Source organism: Balearica regulorum, chromosome 2 (assembly GCF_011004875.1).
Source record: "Balearica regulorum gibbericeps isolate bBalReg1 chromosome 2, bBalReg1.pri, whole genome shotgun sequence".
Taxonomy (NCBI): Eukaryota; Metazoa; Chordata; class Aves; order Gruiformes; family Gruidae; genus Balearica; species Balearica regulorum.
In genome coordinates, this window is record NC_046185.1 from 7,915,614 (window position 1) to 7,929,415 (window position 13,802).

Below are 13,802 nucleotides of genomic sequence, written 5' to 3' on the forward strand. Positions count from 1 at the left end.
GGTCACTATCTGAGATCTTCCTAACGCTCCACTAGGAACATCAAGGGCTCTGAGTTCACCAGAAGAGATGACGATACAACCACATTGGTCCACCAGAAATGGGAGGTAAAAGAGATAATGGGGTTTTTGACTAGATGCAGGAAATGTGGAGGATTGTGGAGGCACTTAGCTGACCTTTCTGTGGGTTTTATGGCTGGACACCAAGCAACATGATGCCTGATCTCTACAGTAACGAAAGCAAAGGTCCTGCACGCTGGACTTAGCTAACCGTCACACAGGAGAGTGACTGTGGTGGGTTGACCCTGGCTGGAGGCCAGGTGCCCACCAGAGCCGCTCTATCACTGCCCCTCCTTAACAAGACAGGGGAGAGAAAGTATAACGAAACGCTTATGGGTCGAGATAAGGACAGGGAGAGATCACTCGTCAATTATTGTCACGGGCAAAACAGACTGAACTTAGAGAAAAATTCATCTAATTTATTACCAAGCAAAACAAAGTAGAGCAATGAGAAATCAAATCAAATCTTAAAACACCTTCCCCCCACCCCTCCCATCTTCCCGGGCTCAACTTCACTCCCGGCTTCAACCTCTGCCCCCCTCAGCGGCACAGGGGGACGGGGAATGGGGGTTACGGTCAGTTCAGCACATGTTGTTTCTGCCGCTTCTTCATCCTCAGGGGGAGGACTCCTCTCATCGTTCCCCTGCTCCAACATGGAGTCCCTCTCACAGGAGACAGTCCTTCACTAACTTCTCCAATGTGAGTCTCTCCCACGGGCTACAGTCCTTCATGAACTGCTCCAATGTGGGTCCCTTCCATGGGGTGCAGACCTTCAGGAGCAAACTGCTCCAGCATGGGTCCCCCATGGGGTCACAAGTCCTGCCAGCAAACCTGCTCTGGTGTGGGCTCCTCTCTCCACGGATCCACAGGTCCTGCCAGGAGCCTGCTCCAGTGTGGGCTTCCCACGGGGCCACAGCCTCCTTCAGGTGTCTCCACCTGCTCCAGCGTAGGGTCCTCCACGGGCTGCAGGTGGAATCTCTACACCCGCTCATCCTTCCTCCATGGGCTGCAGGGGGACAGCCTGCTTCACCATGGTCTTCACCACGGGCTGCAGGGGGATCTCTGCTCCGGCGCCTGGAGCACCTCCTCCCCCTCCTTCTGCACTGACCTTGGTGTCTGCAGATGTTCTTACATCTTCTCACTCCTCTCTCCAGCTGCAAAAGCTCTCTCTAACTGGTTTTTTCCTTTTTAAATATGTTATCACAGAGGCGCTGATTGGCTTGGCCTTGGCCAGCGGCAGGTCTGTCTTGGAGCCGGCTGGCATTGGCTCTGTCAGACACAGGGGAAGCTTCTAGCAGCTTCTCACAGAAGCCACCCCTGTAGCCCCCCGCTACCAAAACCTTGCCACGCAAAACCAACACAGTGACTTACCCTTCACCTGCTGCAAGAAGGACCAAGTTTGTTTTGTAGACTGTCCTTCAAAGAGACTCCATGGTCCGGAGGTGCAATGGCAAGAGATTAACGCTATGATTAAGGTTAGCATCACAGCACCCACTCTGCTGAGAACAAGCATCAGAACAATGCAGCAATAGTAAAAAACTAAAGTGTTCTAGGTATTGTTGAAATATTGTATTAGATTTCAACCTTTTTAGAAGCAGATTTCTACCACAGCAGACATTATATAATAATAACACTTTGAATACCAAATGAAAATATTGAAAGGGAACTTCGTAGCAAAATAAAAAATTTAAATATTTGATTCTGCAAATGTCAAAAGGTCAGAATTTTCCTCCTGGGTTTTCTTCTAAAAGAGAATTCCTGAAAAGGAATCTGAAAAAACTGATCTGCAAAGCATTTCAAATCACAGTGTGTTCTGACAGAAAAAGTTTTCATCAAGCTTTTTCTGATCTCCTTTGGTGCTTGCATACTTCTATATCTCTCTTCTTAATATGTAAGCTTGTTAAATTATTATAAGTTAAAATGAATGTTATTGTTAAAGACAACTTCCAAGCCTCCCTCAGGTAGGCTGGCAGCTTGCAAAGCCAGCTTTGTTCTGGCCAAGGTATGTAGCATTTTCATTTTGATTTATTATTATTCGTGGCATTTAAGCAGGACTTGTTCCAAGCAAGTCTGTGAGTCTGGACTTAACTGCACTTAGAGGGAGCAGGTGGAGAAAGGAAACAGTGAAATCTGTCACCAGCTAAGTTAATTCAAGCAGGAGATCTGCAGTTTCTGATTACTCCACACATAAAGGAAATCCAGTCTCTGAGATTAATGGTTACAAAAACTTCTATAGGTATCAGACATCTAAGAAAAGGCCTCACTAGGAGATAGAAGTGCTGGGACAACAGATAAGCCCTGCAAAGGATGAAATACATAATACTGAAGAAGAGATGAAAGGAACAGAGAGGCTTTCAGCCCAACTGGATGTTTTTCAGCTTAGAAACAGTACTTCAGGATTTGTGAAAACTGAAGAAAAGAAAAAAGAAATCTGATTCTTTCACACTGGAAACATAAATTTAAGTACCATCTAGTAAAAATGCCCTCTCAAGTACAAGAGATTCCAAAAGATCCCCTTGATGCCTGGACTAGTATAAGCATAACAGTTCATTTTCCTAGTTCTTCCTTACCTGCTGCATATCTGCCTTACCTGCTGTATATCCTATGCTGAAGAGTCAGAGACAAATACTAAGATCTGAGCCAGTGCACCAGGACAGAAGGAATAACATTTGTCTGCAGTCTGTCCAACCCAAGAAGAATGACATATTTGAGGTTCCATTGTGCTGATGTTTTCCCCACATTACAATCCCTGGCACAGTTGCCCCAGTACAAACCACTAGCACGGGCAGGCACAACTCCTGCTTGTACAAAGTTTGCAGCTGCTCCCATTGCAGAAAGAAGCAGAGCTCACATCATCTCAGCTGCAGTGGCTCAAGCCGTTGCCGCTTACTAGCGTTTTGGAGTGGTGCAGTTTAATGAGCCGATGGTGGCCAGACGCTAGTACCAGACCAAAGCTCTGGCATGAGCAGCACCTTCCTTTTGAAACAATGCAAAAAAGTAATTTAAAAATAGAGAAAATAAAGCTGCATTGATGAAAGAATAGTCACTAGGTCAGCAGCATGTACTCTCCAGTCATGAGTCTGCACTTGATTTGTGCAGGCGAAGCTCCTGCTTCCAGAATCAGGGTTCATCTCATCAGTTAACTCCTTCCAGTCTCAGATCCCTCTGGTTTTCCTCAGATGTTTGTTGGGTATCAGTAGCCAAGCTTGGAACTGAATATTCAGATGATATTTTGCTTAGGGTAAATGTCTGGGAATCAGGATACATAAACTGGATCTATACTAACAAATTAAATGTGCTTAGAACCATTCTCTGGCATTGAGGTAACTGGGCATTAAAAGGGCTACTCCAAACTACCTCACTCTCTCACCCTCCAGGAAAGCGTAGCTGCATGGAAACTGCTGATTGGGAATGGTTGCTCGCCTGTGCTAATTACTGAGCTGTGATGAGGAACCATTTGGGACAGTGCTGGTTGACTAAAAGGATACCAGGAAGTATTCCAACACTTTAACAAGGTAGGCAATTGAGTTTCAGTGCCAAGGGACATTTCCTGGCTCCCTTTAATTTGCTAGCATAGATGTAGTCCCAAGCTCTCAATTCTTGATGCACACAGGCTTGTGCACACATACCTACTTAAGTCATCTACCAACAGCATTCTCCGTGAGACCACTTACAGGACTTCTGTGCAGCATTTTGGTCCACGGCCAAAAATAGGGTAGATTTCTATGTGAGTCAAGTACATAGCTCAGGCCAAATTTTGGAAGTAGGTGTCTCAGGAAGTGACCAGAGAATAAAGAGATGCTGAACAGGGAGTTTTCAAGCTGGCTGTCACGCTTTAAGGACAGTCAAGTTTCACGGTGTGCCCTGGTTGGTGGGAGCTGGATGCTAAGTCTACTTCAGGAAGCAGTGCAGTGCTCGGTCTGTGCTGGAGACTGAGCTCCCAGTCCTGGACAGCCCTTCTGCAGGAGGAAGGGCTTACTCTGGTCCAGCCGGAGTCTAGTCCTGAGGGATGAAAGGCCAGCAATGGTAGGAGTGCATTTTCCAGAGGCTGTCTTCTGGTTTGGTTTCATCTACAATGAAACAGGTTTGCACACTTGAGGACTGCTCCAGGATTCAAAACACAGGGTAGTAAATGGGGATGACTGGAGCAACTGCATTTCAGATCCTGATTAAAGTTCTAAAGGACATCTATACACATTCAGGTCCAATTAAAGGTGGTCAGTTCCTGAATTTTTATGTCTCAACTGTTTCAAGTTATGATCAAACTCTTTGGCTCTTGGGTTTTTTTTTTCCTTGTAAAACACTGTTAATGGTAAGACATATAAACCCAATTGATCATACACACTACAAAAAGCAAAATTTATATACCTGTAGAATATTTCATTGCTGACTTCACCTTTGCTATGTTTGATTATTGATACTTAGTTACTAATCTAAGCTGTTGTTTCTTTCTCTTGATAATGTACAAATAGCTTTTTTTGAAAATTATTTTTCAGCTCTTGAAGGAGGTTTGCCAATTGGATAAAGATGGTAGGGCTCACCCAATCCGTGGGGCAATAATTCCTTATTTTGATGCTAGATATAAACAAAACCAAAAGCCCCCTTAAGTAATTGACAAGGTCAGTTATTTTTTTAATGCAAGGAAATCCCATACAAAATGTTCTAAGAAGGGTCTGTCAAGGTTGGAAGATGTCTCATTGTCAATAAAGAAAAAATGCATAACTGCTTTCTGACTTTCTGATTGCAAATACAGGGTGAACCATCAGTGGTAACAGGATCCCACAGACCCCTTACTGACACTTTTCCTGAAAATAAGCATTCAGTTTTGATGCACAGCTTGCTCTGTGACAGTGCCTCAGGAGTGTACGGATGGAGCTGCTCTCTTCCAGGGTCTAACCCATTGACTGCCTGGAAACTGTCATGAGTAAGAGCCTGCAACCCTGGTGGAAAGAAACAGCTGACAAAAAGGCTGATTCTTTCCCCTGCCCATGAAAACTTCCATTAAATTATTACTATAAAAATATGCAATCAGTGCAAGAAAGGTGCGGCATACTTCAGTCTCTAAGACATGGGTTGAAAGTCCCGTCTGACCAGCTATCCTCTAAACTGAAGGGGTGGCTCAGATTACTGGGCTCATTTTGCTTCTTGGCTCCTTGGTCACTTTTTCAGGTCATAGTTGTGAGTTTTGTTTCTGCAAGCATAAGAGAGTGAATAAAACATTGTAAATGACAGTTGCCACTTATAGGTGATCATGTCCCTCTAGTAGCCTTCAGTATCACAAGATTGACAATAAAATCCTGAATATTATGTGTTTAATCTTAAGTTCATTTGACCTTATTCCATGCTTACAAATGACCAAACTCTTTTAACGACTCTCTTGTTCAGGAGTCATCTTCCTATACAGTCTAAAGTGAGCCCGGCAAGACCAAATTTTCACCCAAGCATGATCTAGAAACTACTTGGCACATCTTTCTTCTTGGAAATAATAAATACAATACTACTGGGTGGAACTACTCAGAGTAGTAAGCCCTGAAATTGGTAATAAGTGTTTGCAGTTTCACACGTAAATCTTTGTAAGTCTGGATATGTTCATGCTAGAACAACCATCTACATCTCCAAGGTGAGTGAGATAAATGCATAGCAGTTTCAGGTTGGGGGCTTTTGTTTTGGTTTTTTGGTTTTGGGCTTTCTTTGTTTCTTTCGTTTGGGTTGTGTTTTTCCAGAAGGCTTCAATTTACTACTTCTCCTGGGAAGAAAACAGCATTTTCAAAGGCACAAAGAATGTGCGGATGCCCAGCTCTTATTGACGTCTTTGAAAGTCACCATTTAAGTAGGATGATTTACTTAATAGCCATATTTTATTTGATTCTCTATCAATCAGCTTCATTAAGTCCATAAAAACAATGCCCCCACTTAGAATTAATTTTGACCAAAATAAATAAATAAATAAAAGGGCCAGGGCATTTCAGTCATTACCTCTCAAAACACTGCAGTCACATTCATGTAAGCCACACTGTTTTCAGCCGTTTCTACAGAACACTGAAGTTTATTTTTATAAGGTTGCTAGGCAGTTAAACCACCTTGAAAGAAAGGAACTATCTGTGCGAAAGCATGTACAACAAAGTTATTGATGGAATACTAAATAAAAAAAGAATACGCGAGCTAAATCCGGAGATATTTACTGGCGCACTGCTATTGTATTCCAGCAACACTGACATTTCAGTCTGCAGTTTTCAACAGCCGCTGCGATATAATTTAAGCCCCAAAATCAAAACTGTCAGTGCTTTTGGACCCAAGAAATGGGGAAAAAGTTGATTTTAAAACAGCATTTTTCTTTCCTCCAACTTTCAAAGTCTCACAAGTGCATCGTAAGTTGCACTTAGTCTCTTCCTTCTGGAAGAGGACATCCTCACTGTCTTTGATGCAAAACTGTAGAACCACAAGAATAATTCAGATGTGAAGAGACCTCCAGAATTCATCTACTCCAACTTCTTGTTCGAAGCAGGGCCAGCTTCGAAGCAAGATCTGGCCTGAAAACCATCCTGAGCATCAGAAGTCCATCACTGTCTTGAATCAGAAGGGTTGTCATTCACATGAGTATTGTCCATTTACAAATCTCCTAAATCTCTTTTTTTTTTTTTTTTTCCTCCTTTTGACTTACTTCTTTGATCTCCTGTCTGTGTAGAGCATATGGGAATATTAAATCTGGGCAAGACAAACAGAAATAAGCATTGCCATCTACTCTGTGCCCCAGCCCTGCATTTCTATACATTTACAGTAAGACACATGAAAAAAAAAAAAATCCCTCTCCCCAGGCCAGTCCCAATAAGTTCTCACAGTTCTTTGCTGTAAATAACTTGAGCTAGAGGATCCTAGTTCACATCTATTATTATATTTGAAAATAAATCTACTAAAACTTGGCTGAAAGGGTCATAGAAGACTATTTAAAACATTACTAAACATTACTACATACAACAATAATGTTTTATGTAACAAATATTTCTAAAATGGAAAATACAGAAAGTTTAATTTTTAGTATTTTTAAATGAAAATTTTTTAGTATTTTTAAATGAAAATTTTTCATTGAAGGACAAACATTGGAAAGATTTCAATAACAATATTTTAAGTTAAAAATAACTTTAGTTTCTAATTAATAATATCCATTAACAAGATTCATTAAAAAAAAAAAGAAAAAGAAAAAGAAGACCCAAGGTATGGGGTCAGTTTAGTATGCAGTCCTTTGTTTGTTTGGGATTTTGGCTGTTAACGTATCCTCAGCTGATTTAATGTTCCATGGTAGTCAGTGGAACAAACCAACAGTGATTCCATAAAGGTAGTCCTAACTTTGCCTCTTGTTATTTAAATAAATTAAAAAACAGAGAAAGTGAGGAGAGCTATGAAAGCTTTTTTTAAAAATAATCCCAGGAGTCTAAGGTGTAAATCTTAAAGGAAAAACATCCCCTAATGCAAGATGCAGGTTAAAATGAAAAAAACTTGGCAGCGGTTCATGCTCAAAGTGCTCCATATACATTTTCTGGTTACAGCTGAGCAGGTAAGCCCAGCTCCTACGGAAATGAATAGGAGCTGGCACATAAGTACCTCTAAGAATCCACACCGCAGCCCACGATAAAACATCTGGTTTATCATCGGCAGCAGAACCAGTAGAATTAAGTAGTTAATACTTCAAAGTGATACAAAATGTGGCTGTAAATTCAACAGAGCTTTCTGCTGGAGACCATGTAAGGACACAATAATAACAGCAAATTGATTCACCTAAACCTTTGCTTTGCATTTGCTATAAGACAGGCTTTCCAGTAAACTATTTCAGCTCTCTTTCACTTTAATAATAACTACCTCACCAGCTGCTGAATGAGCCACACTTGCAGGCACAGATTGGGGGGGGGGGGGTGGGCGGAAAAAAGAGAGAAAAGAAAAAAAGAGAAATATTACAGACATAGGGGAATGCATTCCTTGTTGGAACTCCCATTTGTTGCAGCTTTATAAAGATATAGAATTTGGGTCAATGTAATACAGCAGATCCATGTAGTGCCTTAATACTATTGTTTTTCTCTTTTACAGCCTGCTGAGATATAAGTGATTGAAAAACTACTCCATTAAAAACCAAGTAAATGCATTTCCCCCTGGCTTTACCCTCTCCCCCTAGAAAGATTGTGACTGGTTTCAGTCTCACGGGAGAATTAACTGCGCAGATTTTATAAAGCTTATTGCGCCAGACGCTGCCACTACTGAAGCTAATGTCAAAATTGCTCCTTTTCCACAGTCTCCTCCATAAGGGTGGTATCTTACTCATTTAGAGGGCAGCACCGCAGGACCTCTCACCCCATGGTCCCGCATGCAACCAAATAGCCTGAACCATGTTGCCCCATGCACCTTGGCTGTGGGATAGGAAAGCAGCGGTGCTGCTTGCAGCACGTGGCAAACAGACTGCCTGGAAGAGCCCCAGACTCAGAGGAGGCCTGCGAGAAGGTCTCTTCCCAAAGGTAGCTAGCACAAAGACCCTTCAACGCCATCTGACCCCCTACACATGCACACACACCCCCCATGCACTTGCACACAATGGTCTTTGTACCATCTGACATTGCATACAGGCTTCTGTCTGTCGTCTTTACGGATTTGCAAAGAGGAAGACTGCAATATTTTTTTATTTTCATGGTGCTCCTTAGCAACATTCCCTGTTCGGACAGCCCACCTCCATAGTCACTGTGGATTAGGATTCTATCCGAGTGGATGAGTTCCCTGCTCCGGCTCTGACCACTTCTGAGCTGTTTCTGCAACACTCAGTTTCACGATGAGCTGAGTGGGGCAGTTGCAATCTGGCTTGTAAATAGCCATCATGTTTTAACTGTGGTTAAAGTATCAGCATTTCTGAGGTTTTACAGATTTCATGCAAATATTGATAGTTACAAAAATTTAAAAAGCTGAATTATAAACTCCACAGTTCATGAGGTTTCTCCTCTAATAATAAGACAATTTACCTGCATGTGAAAGGAGGTACATTCCTTTCCTCAGAAATAGCCTACTTTGGGCCTCAAAACCCCAAAATGCCATCATCTGGAAGATTGTAACAAAAATAAAGATGCAGAAATCTCGAACTTTGCTGCAAAATCTTATCCTAAGGTAAAATTGATGCAATCTACTGTCACAGGAGACAAGATGGGTCAGACACTAATTCCCCAGGTATGAGGCAGATCATGATCGCTGTGACAATATTCACAGCATGCTGGGTTTTGTCTTGCTTCTCTTAATGTCATGCACTACAATCTTTTTTAAAAAGTGGCACCTACATCATGCAGAAACTGCTACCCCAGGGGAGATGGGGTCTCTGGTCACCACCAGACTTCACCATTTGTGTTCTCTGGTACATCACTGCAGTCATTATAGTACCAAAAGGCAAAGCAAAGGAGGAGGCGAGGGAGGAGGTGAGGGAGGAGGCCTTTTCTGAGTGTCTGCCAGCTAGAATAAAATGTGAGCCATCTCTCTCCACTCCTTGGGTGATAACAAAGGTGGCTGTAGATCTTTATCTCTCCACTTTCTGCTGCAGAGGGCACCGGCTTCCCAGCCATAACTTGGGCAAGGTGCAGTGCTTGACTCTACCTCTTTGCCATGCTTTTTCTGTAATTCAGATCAATCACTTGAAGTGTCCATAGAGCTAGTTTACTGCTCCAGATGCTGCCAAAGCAAATGAGTCACGGGCAAAATTAAGAATATTTGGTCACAGGAAGCTGCTGCTCTTGTCTATCGCTTGTAAACAGATCTGGGTATGCCTATACAAGAAACCTGGTTGCTGTGGTTTAACCCCAGCCGGCAGCTAAGCACCCCGCGGCCACTCGCTCACTCCCCCTCCAGAGGGATGGGGAAAAAATCAGAAGGCTAAAAGAGAGAAAAACTTGTGGGTTGAGATAAAGACAGTTTAATAGGTAAAGCAAAAGCCGTGCACACAAACAAAGCAAGACAAATTCATTCACAGCTTCCCATGGGCAGGCAGGTGCTCAGCCATCTCCAGGAAAGCAGGGCTCCATCACGCGTAATGGTTACTTGGGAAGACAAACGCCATCACTCTGAACATGTCCCTCCTTCCTTTTTTTTTCCCCAGCCCCTTATATGCTAAGCATGATGTCATATGGTATGGAATATCCCTTTGGTCAGTTGGGGTCAGCTGTCCTGGCTGTGTCCCCTCCCAACTCCTTGTGCACCCCCAGCCTACTCGCTGGTGGGGTGGGGTGAAGAGCAGAAAAGGCCTTGGCTCTGTGTAAGCACTGCTCAGCAGTAACTAAAACATCTCTACATTATCAACACAGTTTTCAGCACAAATCCAAAGCATAGCCCTGACTAGCTACTGTGAAGAAATTTGACTCTATCCCAACCAAAACCAGTACATCTGGCCATATGTGTTTGCAAGTCACTAGTTTAAAGTCATGCTTTTAAAAAAAAAAAAACGAAGCAACATGCCTGGGATGGAATAGTAGTAGCAATGCAGGAGCCATGCATTGGCCCCTCTGTATCAAGCTTTCAGCAAGGGTATCTATTCAGTTTGGAAAACAGCCATCAAGCAGACATAAATGCAAGTACAAGTTTCTTTCTTTCTTTGGATATAAAGGGAGGAGCCCTGTCAAAATGTCACTATCTACCTGATGCCCCCTGCCCCTCCTCAAGCTCTAAACTTCAAATGGACCATCAGGATTTCCCCAGGTCAGGCTGGACTAGAATTTCAGGTGGGGAAAATAAAACACTCTTAATCACAACAGCTTCTTTGAAAGGGACATACTAACTTGGTCTAGTGGAGGGTGTCCCTGCCCGCAGCAGGGGGGTTGGAACTAGATGATCTTTAAGGTCCTTTCCAACCCAAACCGTTCTATGAGTCTATGACTCCATGAACTTCCTTTACTTCCAAGCAAACAATGGGGCAACTTCAGCTCCTGGAAGGTACCCTATGACCATTTCATTCATGGCCCAGATCTGGTGACAAAATCAGCATTGACAGAGAAATAGGTATTTTCTATGTCCACTGATGCTGGAATCAAGCCTTAGCAGCAAATATTTTTTTTTTTTCTCTCTTCTGATTGCACCTGGCAGACTGAGGATGATGACTGAAGCCAGCTTTTAGAAAGGTGAGGAAAATAGTTGGCCTTATCACAACTCACTGGTCAGCCAATGTTCCACCCCATTTATTAACGCTAATGTGGGATGTCCATTCCCAGATGTGAATTTCTGAAAATACATATATCCTGGCAATGCTTCCTCCAGATTCCTTAGATAAGATGTTGAAAATAGTGGGGGAAATACACACCAAAAATTAAATCACACTGAATACTAGGCTAGGACTTTGGGAGTTTGCTCAGGTCTATCAGTATATTTATGTAGCACAACGATGTTCAATAATACTCAGGGTTTATATATATTACTACTGAGTCTGACATTCTTGATTTGAGCATAAACAGGGGATGTATCTTCCCACAGCCAAAGAAATAATGATTCCAACTGGACACATGAAATCAACTCACAGGGCCAGATGCTCAGCTGCAGCAAAATAAGATCTCTTTTAATGAAATATGCAGAGTTATGCTGTTTTGGACAAAAGTATTTTAAGACTTTAATGTCTGTTAGCATAACGTGATAACAGCAAATGTCTCTGGGCAGCTGGCATAACTTGTAGTAGTTTGGACCTTCAGAGGATCTGTCTTACGATGTGGCTTTTTCTCTAGGTAGCTTTACAAACCCACTGCCACTAAACAGAAGGTAAACAAGATTTTATCCTGCTTCCCATTTTGCCAATGAAATAACCTTCTCTTGCACCCTGAGAAATTTATATAGCTAGAAGTAGCAATGGAAGCAGAAAATACTGTTTATTTTCCAGTTCTAGGAAGAGTTTGCAAAGCCAGCACCTTCAAAAAAAAAAAAAAGCAACAAAAAAAAACCCCAAAAACCCACCCCAGGTTTTAACTTGTAAACTGAGCACATCTCATATGTAATTAGGGATTGCAAATAAATTAACTTTATAACCTAAGGGTGACATTCTTAAAGATTATAAATCTTCTGCCTGAGATCTGTTGGAAAGATGAAGACTCTCCCAAGAGAAGAGATGAACCTTTTCCTCCACTTTACATGGAAACATTTAAAAACAGACAAAACACACAGGAACACACTATCTTGTCTTGGTAAAAGGTTGACCAGCAAGCTAACAATTCTTCCACTCTCTTAATTTCCTGCACAAATATCTTAATCTCAGAAGAGTATGCATCCACAAGGGTGTGGTTTTATTTGATTATGAAATTAATGTTACTCAATGACTTCCTGAATACCATCCTCTTGCTTATCTTTATTTCTATATAATATGAAATGACAAGCCCTGAGCAAGTCATTACTATTTGATGATTATGAATTAGCTGACCTCAGGCCACAGAGAAAGGTAGAATTGCTTGGCAGACCACAAGGTGTTTTAGACAACAAACATACCGTAATGTTCTGATCTGCAGCTGGACATTTCTGCTAACTTAGTAGTCAGGTGTTTCATCTTTCCAAAAAAGAAATGTTCACCTAAGGAAAAGAGAGGAGACCTCTTCCTACACTTAGCAAAGCAATGCTATTTGCTAGAGGCTATCAGTGCAATCAGAGCTTTATTCTCTTCTGCTGACTGCCATAAAAATACTTTCTAATGCAGGAAACATTAAGAAAGCCCATTTCAAGTATAATGGAGCATAAGCTAAATCAAATACTGAGTGCTGCACCGTATAAATGCCTGTCTGCTTCCAGAAAACAAGTGGGGGACCACCAACATTTCCCTGAATCCCTACAGGGAATGCAAGGCAGCAGCAGCAGCATCTCCAAAGCAGAAGTAAAGTATCTCCATCCTCCCCTCCTTTCTACTGTCTACACTTTTAACATGTTCAAAGCAGCCCCTTCCCTGCAAAATCCTCCTTCCAGAGTTTGGAAGAGACCAAAGAAATAAAACCTGAGTCTGCAGCAGCCTTGCAGATTTAAGTCACTTAAAGGACTTAAATCTAGTCCCTCTCCATCTATTCATATATTATTTTATTTAATCTCGCTTAATCAGTGCATTTCTGTGTCTTGCGGGCCATGCTGCAGCAGCTGGCACAGCTCTGTGCTGTGAGCGGGAAGGATGGCTGAGGCGCTGAGCAGGGCTTGGGCAGAGTCGGCTGTCAGATACAGCACATCAAAGGCCCATCTGCCAGACCTTCCCAACAAACATTGATGATCAGAGACAGAGAACAAAGGAGGAAAAGGGGTCATCCCTTGCCATTACCTTTTATGGGGGATATCAGGAGAAATGAGCCTCTTTCCTTGGGGGGAAAGATGGAAATTCTTGAAACCCACCATTCATTGCAAAGAGGGTGGTGAGTGAGACTGTGAGCTCTGTTCTTTCAGAAGGAAACCTTGTGAAACCCCTCATGACCTAGGAGATGTGAAGTAGGTTGGATAAACCTCCTCCCTCCTACTTCTTCCAGACAGAGTGGAGGAGAGATTAAATTTACGGTGTGGTTGTTCTGAAGGTATGGGACACTGAGATGCTCCCAAGATGTCAGAAGTTGTCTGTGTGGTATATTGTGGGTAGATGCATGGAAAAGATGAGTCCGTTCCTGTGCAAAAGCTGTGCAATGGCAAAATGAGTTAACTTCACTTTGCTGAGAGGCCAGAAACTTTGTGCTGGCTGGGTGCATTGGCTCAGGGTCAGTGCCCTGCTACCAGGAACACACAGTTGGCTGATG

General features: G+C 42.5%; 1 long non-coding RNA gene across 1 annotated transcript in view; it reads right to left on the bottom strand.

The window, feature by feature from the left end:
- Positions 1–539: 539 nt before the first annotated feature.
- LOC142600298 (uncharacterized) overlaps positions 540–13,802 on the bottom strand; it is a 272,361-nt gene continuing 259,098 nt past the window's right edge. The window contains exon 3 of the long non-coding RNA XR_012833692.1: positions 540–586. This is a non-coding gene — a long non-coding RNA (uncharacterized LOC142600298). The remainder of the gene's footprint in view (positions 587–13,802) is intronic.